Raw genomic sequence first — 8910 nt, 5'->3', positions numbered from 1 at the left:
CCCCACAACCCAATCCATCAGGTTCCCATCCCCACCCACCTTCAGTTCACCCAAGAGATCTCCTCAATTTCCCATTCCCAGGGAGATCCATGTATCTTTCATTGCCCCCCCTTACTACCTAGCCTCTGGATCTGTGGATTGTTGCATGGTTATCCTTTACTAGCCACTTATGAGTGAGTACATACCATGTTTGTCTTTCTGGGTCTGGGTTACCTCACTCAGGATTGTAGCATGAATCTTAAAAGTTCTTATTAATAAAATCAAACCTGAGGCCAGTTATTGGGGTGAACACTGGAAGATCAGAGAGACAGAACAAGCCACAGCTACCTCACCTCACCAGTTCCTCAGCTGATCCTGTTTCCTCAGACTGGAAGCCTCTGAGTCTTATCCAAATGAATCTCAGCTGAACTGCTGCTAGAATCCTGAATGCTTAACCAGCCAAATGCTGCTAGCTCCCGGTTTTCACGCCTTATATACCTTTCTGCTTTCTGACATCACTTCCTGGGATTAAAGGCTCACTTCCTGGGATTAAAGGCATGAGTCACCATGCTTGGCTGTTTTCAGTGTGGCCTTAAACTCACAGAGATCCAGATGGATCTCTGCCTCCCAAGTGGTAGGATTAAAGGCGTGTGTGCCACCATTTTCTGGCCTCTATGTCTATCTAGTGGCTGTTCTGTCCCCTGACCCCAGATAAATTTATTAGGGTGCACAATATTTTGGGGAACACAATACCACCACACAGGATGATTTTTTTTCTAGTTCTATCCATTTGCCTTTAAATTTCCTTATGTCATTGTTTTTAACAGCTGAGTAATACTCCATTGTGTAAATGTATCACATTTTATTTATCCATTCTTGAGTTGAGGGATATCGAAGTTGTTTTCAGGTTCTGAATATTACAAATAAAGCTGCTATGAAATAGCTGAGCAAGTGTGCTTATGGTATGATTGAGCATCCTTTGGATATATGTCCAAGAGTGGTATAGCTGGGTCTTGAGGTAGATTGATTCCTAATTTTCTGAGAAACCACCATATTGCTTTCCAAAGCAGCTGTACAACTTTGCAGTCCCACCAGCAATGGAGGAGTGTTCCCCTTGCTCCATATCACCTCCTACATAAACTGTCATTTGTGTTTTTGATCTTAGCCATTCTGGCAGGTATAAGATGGTATCTTAGAGTCTCACAGTTTTGATCTACATTTCCCTAATGTTGAACATTTCTTTAAGTGTTTCACTGACATTTGAGATTCTTCTGTTGAGAATTCCCTGTTTAAATCTATACCCCTTTTTTAATTGGATTATTTGATTTTTTAATATCTAGTTTCTTGAGTTCTTTATATATTTTAGAGATCAGCCCTCTGTTGGATGTGGGGTTGGTGAAGATTTTTCCCCATTCTCTAGGCTGCCATTTTATCCTATCGACAGTTTCCTTCGCCTTAAAGAAGATTTTCAATTGCATGAGGTCCCATTTATTAATTGTCAATCTTAGTTTCTGTGCTACTGGTGTTCTATTCAGGAAGTAGTCTCCTGTGCCAGTGTATTCGAGGCTATTCCCCATTTTTTCTTCTAACAGGTTCATTGTAACTGAACTTACATTGAGGTCTTTGATCCACTTGGACTTGAGTTTTGTGCAGGGTGACAGATATGGATGTATTTGCATTCTTCTACATACTGGCATTAAGTTATGCCAGAACCATTTGTTGAAAATGCTTTCTTTTCACCAGGGTATAGTTTTGACTTCTTTGTCAAAAATCAGGTGTTGATAGGTGTGTGGATTTATGTCTGGGTCTTCGACCCAATTCTGTTAATCAATGTGTCTGTTTTTGTGCCAATGCCATGCTGTTTTTATTACTATAGCTCTGTAGTAGAGCTTGAAATGAGGGATGGTAACACCTTTGGAAGTTCTTTTATTGTACAGGATTGTTTTAGCTATCCTGGGGTGCTGTGGGATGTTCTTTATGGCAAATGTGTTGCTGATTGGTCAATAAATAAAACACTGATTAGCCATTGGCTAGGCAGGAAGTATAGGTGGTACAAGGAGGAGAATAAAGCTGGGAAGTAGAAGGCTGAGTCAGAGAGACACTGCCAGCCGCCACAATGACAAACAGCATGTGAAGATGCCGGTAAGCCACGAGCCACGTGGCAAGGTATAGATTAATGAAAATGGATTAATTTAAGCTGTAAGAACAGTTAGCAAGAAGCCTGCCACGGCCATACAGATTGTAACCAATATAAGTCTCTGTGTTTACTTGGTCGGGTCTAAGCATCTGTGGGACTGGCAGGTGAGAGAGATTTGTCCTGACGGTGAGCCAGGCAGGAAAACTCTAGCTACACTGGGGTGTTGTTGTTGTTGTTGTTCCATATGAAGTTGAGTATTTTCTTTCAAGGTCTGTCTGTAAAGAATTGTGTTGGAATTTTGATGGGGAATATGTTAAATTTGTAGATTGCTTTTGATAAGATGGCCATTTTTACTATGTTAATCCTACCTATCCATGAGCATGGGAGATCTTCCTATCTTCTGATATCTTCTTCAATTTCTTTATTCAAAGGTTTGAAGTTCTTATCATATAGGTCTTTCACTTGCTTGGTTAGAGTTAACCCAGGATATTTGATATTGTTTGTGGCTATTGTGAAGGGTGTTGTTTCCCTGATTTCTTTCTCAGCCCTTTTATCATTTGTATATAAGAGAGCTACTGATTTTTTTTTTTAGTTAATCTTATATACAGCTACTTTGCTAAAGGTATTTATCAGCTGTAGGAGTTCCCTGGTAGAATTTTTGGGGTCACTTATGTAGACTATCATATCATCTGCAAATAGCAAAAGTTTGACTTCTTCCTTTCCAATTTGTATCCCTTTGATCGCCTTTTGTTGTCATATTACTCTATCTAGAACTTCCAGTACTATATTAAATAGATATGGAGAGAGTGGACAGACTTGTCTGGTTCCTGATTTTAGTGGAATCACTTTGAGTTTCTCTCCATTTAGTTTGATGTTAACTGTCAGCTTGCTGTATACTACTTTTTTTATATTTAGGTATATTACTTATATCCCTGATCTCTCCAAGACTTTTATCATGAAGGGGTGTTGGATTTTTGTCAAAGGCTTTTTCAGCATCTAATGAGATGATCATGTGGGGTTTTTTCTTTCAATTTATTTATGTGGCAGATTACATTGTTGGATTTTCTTATGTTGAACCATCCCTACATCTCTTGGATGAAGCCTACTTGCTCATGGTGGATGATCTTTCTGATATGTTCTTGAATTTGGTTTGCCAGTATTTTATTGAATATTTTTGCACCAATGTTCATGAGGGAAATTGGTCTATAATTCTCTTTCTTTGTTGAGTCTTTGTGTGGTTAACCCCTGTATATTATCAGATCATCATAGATTAAAGTTGGAGTTCAACAACAACACAAACTACAGAGTGAGAGAAGGGAGGGGAAGCTGTGGCCAGGATATAAAATAAATTAATTAATTTAATTTTTAAAAAGATAACAGAGGGTTATTCCAATTGTTTTGTATCTGTGAAGACTTACTTTATGACTAAGTATGTGGTCAGTTTTGGAGAAGGTTCCATGAGATGTTGAGAAGAAGGTATATTCTTTTGTGTTTGGGTGAAATCTTCTGTAGATGTCTGTTAGGTCCATTTGAGTCATAACATCTGTTAGCTCTGTTATTTCTCTGTTTAGTTTCCATGATGATGACCTGTCCATTGGTGAGAATGGGGTTTTGAAGTCTCCCACTATTAGTGTGTGGTGTTTGATATGTAATTTAAGCTTTAGTAATGTTTCTTTTACAAATGTGGGTGCCCTTGTATTTGGGACATAAATGTTCTGAATTGAGACATCATCTTGAAGGATTTGTCCTTTGATGATAGCGAAATATTTTGGTTTGAAGTCTATTTTGTTAGATGTTAGGATAGCTACACCAGCTTGCTTCTTCTTCTTAGGTCCATTTGATTGGAAAATTTTTTTTCAACCCTTTACACTGATATAATGTCTGTCTTTGATATTGAGGTGTGTTTCTTGTATGCAACAGGAGGATGGATTCTGTTTTTGTATCCATTCTGTTATCCTGTGTCTTTTTATTGGTGAATTGAGTCCATTGATATTGGATGACCAGTGATTGTTAATTCTTATTATTTTTGTTGTTGTTATTGTTGTTTTTGGTGGTGGTGGTGGTGGTGGTAGTGGCAGAAGATACTAGATGAAAAACTCCAACCCAAGGAAGTTAGCTTCTGTAGAGCTGGATTTGTGGATAGATATTGATTAAATTTGACTTTGTCATGAAATATCTTGTTTTCTCCACTTATGGTAATTGAAAGTTTTGCTAGGCATAGTAGTCTGAAAGAGCATCTATGATCTCTTAGAGTTTGCAAGAGGTCTGTCCAGTCTCTTCTGGCTTTTACAGTCTCCATTGAGAAGAGATTCTAGATTCTAGATTACACTAGCAGATGATAGCATAGGATGATGGGAAGGATCTCAATTTCAGGCATATTCTTCCACCCCTTTATCCTATCCTCTACCATGGGAGGATCAGGAGCGAGGGTGCATTAAGAGACAATACCTTTCTGTCACCATTCTGGCTATTCCTCTCATTGGCTCACTTAGTGAATTCATGCAGTCTTGAATCCTATAAGCACTTGTACACACAGCTCACATCTCAATGCACTATGCTCTCACATTCCACATGTTGGCCTTAGTGTCAGCCTCATGTTTCCTGCTCAAGCCATCAAAAGTGGGGGTGCCTGTATGTTCTTGAACCATGGCCCTCAGAGGTGTCCTTATCCTAGATCTTGAATTTATGGACCTGAGAGCTACTGTGGACAAAACCCAGATGAGGTTGACTGAGGACCTTGAGGAGAGGGATCCAAGGGGCCATAAATGTGACCACAAGAGTCCTCATGACAGATTATAGAGGACATGATACCACATGATATGGTATCAAAGCCAGAGGCTGTGCTGCTGGTCATGAGGATAAACCAAGAGGCCACAGACCATGAAGTATAACACCAGAGGTGAAAAGGGACCTGAAATTTTCTCTCTGTCTCTGCTTCTGTCTCTTTTAGTCTCTCTGTCTCTCTCTGCCTCTGCCTATCTCTGTCTCTCTGTCTATCTCTGTCATCTCTCTGTCTCTCTCTCTGTCTCTCTGTCTCTCTCTCTCTGTCTGTCTCTCTCTCTCTGTCTCTCTCTCTGTCTCCCTCTCTCTCTCTCTCTCTCACTGCCCATTGCCCTAACCCAGCCTTCTAGGTATCCAGGCTCCTGTGAACACCCAGAGTACTCCTCCTCTTTCTCTTCTTTGTCCCTCTTCAGCCTCTCAGCAGATCCCACTTGCTTTCTTCAGTCTACCCAGAGAGCTGCAGACTCAGGTCCTCCAGGGCCACCAGCTCCCTGTAAATGTCATGATGGCAGGCCTTCATGGGGACTCGGGACATTGACTCTGCCTCTGTGCTGGATCCTTTTATGCAAACTTGACAAAAGTTAAAGCTATCTGAGAGGAGGAAACTGCAATTAAGAAAATGCCTCCATAAGACCAGGCTGTAGGCAATCATATAAGGATTTTTCTTAATTAGTGACCGATGTGGGAGGGCCCAGCCCACTGCGGATGGTGCTAACCTTGGGCTGGTGGTCCCGGGTTCTAGAAGAAAGCAGGTTGAGCGAGCCATGGAAGGCAAGTCAGTGAGCAGCACCCCTCCACGGCCTCTGCATCAGCTCCTGCCTTCAGGTCCCTGCCCTCCTTGAGTTCCTGTCCTGGCTCCCTTCACTGATGGACTATAATGTGGAAGTGTAAGCCAAATAAACCCTTCTTCCTCAACTTGCTTTTGGTCACAGTATTTCATCACAACAATAGGAACCCCAACTAAGACACACCCCAACTCCAGCTTTCCCTACTTTTGCCTCTGTCTGCTATTGGGGTGCACATAGCACATACAGCCCTAATTCTTCCCAAGCACCCAGGACCCCATGGTGAGCATCATGCTATCTCTACTTCTATGAAACCAACTGACTTCCCTAAGTGCAGCAGAGCTCTTGCCCCACTTTCCCCGTGAGCATCCTATTCTGACCCCAGGTTTCAACATGTATTTAACACACACTCTCAGCAGGGATGTCTGTGAGGCTCCTAACATGTCCCTCGGTTTAGAATCACAGGTATACCTCCCCCATTCCCAGGTATAGCCTCCCATTCCCACCATAAACATGCCAGATCTCTTCTCCACTTGATTCTTTAAGGATATTCTTTTCCTTTCTATGGTCCAGCAGCAACAATCACTTGCCAAGCCACCCAACAAGACTTCAAAGACTTCCACCCCAATACCACACTCTCCCCAGAACATTGTCCACTCTCCCCACAGACCACCCATGGAGGACACCAGACTTAAGTCATTGTCCCCTAAACTCCTGTTCTGTACATGCTCCACAGGTCAACATGGTTCTCTCAAAGTACTCATCTGTTAAGGCAACCCACTGCAGAGACAGAAATTCAGTCCTTCAGCCCAGTGACCTAGAGACCTGAGTAACTTTAAAACTACAGGTCCTGTTCACCTCTGAGACCCCCACACTTTAAGAACCAGCACCCACACCACCTCCCTTTGCAAGGTGCCAGTGACCTCTTTATTCCCTGGCATCACCTCTGACACTACCCTCTCTCTCATCTGTCCATCTGCTTCCTACTCTGGCTCCAGGGCCCAGAGGGCAAAGAGTACACATCCAGACTCAGGAGAACCAGAGGGGTGGATGAATGAATAAATGACAGAATGAATGCACAAACTAATGACATTAGGGAAGGAGACACTGGCGTCATAGCTGCCCTGAGACCACCCAGCCCAGCATTCTAGAGAAGGCCATCTAGAAGAACAACAGTCACTACCCTCATTGTCCCCAAGCAATGGCTCTCAGTTTCCTTTCTGGTTTTGTGTTTGCAGCACAGCCTATCTACAAGCCACTGGGTACCAGAGGGAATGTGGGACACCAAAACCCAAAGCCCAAGCCCCATGACCTCTCCTGAGAGTCTGTGTTGTTTGGTTCATTGCAGCTTTTCTCAAGCTAGGAGGTCTTATGAAAAGCACACAGTGATGCTCAAGGCCCTTGTCCAGCATAAAGAGCCAAGGCTCATGGAATACAGACCTATCCCTGCCATGTGAGCTCCTACACCTGCACCCAGGACATGCCTCCCATTCCTTCTATGCCTCCCATGCATCCCATGTCTCCCTCCATCCTTGTTTTAAAGTTTCAGGTTATCCTGGACCACTACACGGCAGAAATCTAGCCACTAAAGCCACGTGACAGGCTTGTGGTCCCTGGATCCCTGCAGACCTGTGGTTTGACAAAATTCCCACCACTAAAACCACAAGTCATAAATCAGCCCTATCTCACAGGCTGGAGCTGTTGCTGAACTTCACAGCTCACTCCCACCAACACCCTCGTCACAGGCAGCTTCTCATCAGAAGCATCTGTTTCCAGATAACAAACATGACACAATCCTACCCACACTGAAAGCAAAGCCTCCACCTGCCGCCTTCCTCAGACCCAGCAGACCCCTCTTTCAACTTGCAGACTGAGACTCTAGTGTCTAGCAGTGTCCAGACTGGGGCTTTATTGTCTGCAGTGTCCAGTGGGAAGTATATACAGACCTGCAAGTATCCAACTGTGGCTCTATGGTCTACAGCTGGGTCACCCTGGGTATGCACTGGCTGAGTTTATTTTGGAATATATACAACAATTCCAAGAGAATGGAGGATGAAAGAAAAAATAGGATGGGTTCCTGTCCTCACCATAAGGATAAAAAGCAAACTAAGGCTAGGAAGATCAACAAGACTAGAAGGAATTCTAGGAAATATTATTTCTAGATGAATAAGTACTCCTCGAGAACATCAAACCCTGGAAGTTTAGTAAAGTAAAACAGACAGATTTAAAGAGAAAGTACACAGAAGCTCTGGGAAGAGAAAGCCCAGCACACTAAGGAAAAGAACCTGTGCCAAAGGACTCCCCTGAAAAACAGAGAAGCATGCGCCTTTCAGTAAAGCAGCTGCGGATGGAGATGCAGGGTGCAGGCATGACTGTGTGCAGAGCTACAGATCACATGGGGCATGGATAGCATGGGGCAGGTGATGTGCACATAGACATAAACATAGACACAGACTGGTACAGACCCACAGATGCTGAATGAGGTTTAGGTAGCTAAAGGGGAGACAATGGGAGAGGGTGCCTAAGTGGGGAGTTCATCTCAGTCAAAGTCTGTGACTGTAAGGAACATTCCAGCCACAGGACCACACTCCACTTCTGTTTCTTAATTGAGTCAGGCTAGGGTGGCAAGTGATCACACACATTCACCAGAGCCAGCAGCAGCATCAGAAAGGGAACTTTTCTGGTGTTAGTTAGGAAATTAAATGTAGCACTTATCTTTGGAATCCTATCCCACTTAAAAATCTTTCTGTGACATTCTTTATTTTGTCTTCTCTGCAACATCCACATAATAATTGCTCTTATCATGGGATATGGTGTGACATTCATGTTTTCAACTGTCCCGTTCAAATCAGGGAATCAGCATTGGTGTCTTCTCATTTTTCATTCTCATGTCCTTCTCACTCAAAGACAGGGATCTGAAGGAACAGACTTGTGCAATTATGGATAGAATGGTCTACAGTCTGCAGGAAGAGCTGATGCTTCAACTCAACAGTGATACTCCATCTGCAGGTGGAGTTCCCTTTTTGATGTCTTCCATTCATTTTCTCTTAAGGACTTCAATAGATTGGATGAGGACCACCCTCACTATGGAGGATGCTCTGGTTTTGCAGTCTACTGATTTATAACATGAATCTTGAAAGGTCTTATTAAATAAAAAAAACTCAGGAGCCAGGTATTGGGGTGAATGCTGAAAGATCAGAGAAGCAGAACAAGCCACAGCTAACCTCA

Source organism: Peromyscus californicus, unplaced genomic scaffold (assembly GCF_007827085.1).
Source record: "Peromyscus californicus insignis strain IS unplaced genomic scaffold, ASM782708v3 Scaffold_15__1_contigs__length_86483966, whole genome shotgun sequence".
Taxonomy (NCBI): Eukaryota; Metazoa; Chordata; class Mammalia; order Rodentia; family Cricetidae; genus Peromyscus; species Peromyscus californicus.
The sequence above is the reverse complement of the archived record's forward strand: the minus strand, read 5'-3'. Positions refer to the sequence as shown.